We start from the raw sequence: 403 nt of genomic DNA, 5'->3' as shown, positions 1-403 counted from the left end.
TTCTTTATCAAGTATATAAAAATCACACCGGTAACTTTTGGCAAAGTTCTCGTAGGAAATCATATAAACGTCGCTTAAACAAACACACATTAGCGCTCACGCAGTGGCAACTGATCGAACTCTGTTATAGTAGTATTTTACGCAAAACAAAATTAAACTCACGACAAATCTCGGTCCGATACACATCTGGTGTATCGTCATCTTTCTTTCGGTACGCGTCAAAAATCTATAAAAAAAAAAAAAAAAAAAAATCAAGAAAAAAACATGAAAATTGTAAATCCATAGATCAGTGATTGAGTGATCGATCTGATGATTGAGTGATCATCGATCGAAATGAACGGATGTGTGTTTCGTCAGATTTTTTTCATCACTCGGCTAATCTCATTCTCGTAAATGCAAAAAT

This window comes from Pseudomyrmex gracilis, unplaced genomic scaffold (genome assembly GCF_002006095.1).
Source record: "Pseudomyrmex gracilis isolate BER0280 unplaced genomic scaffold, ASM200609v1 scaffold_90, whole genome shotgun sequence".
NCBI classification, from domain to species: domain Eukaryota; kingdom Metazoa; phylum Arthropoda; class Insecta; order Hymenoptera; family Formicidae; genus Pseudomyrmex; species Pseudomyrmex gracilis.
This window is presented reverse-complemented; position numbering follows the sequence as displayed.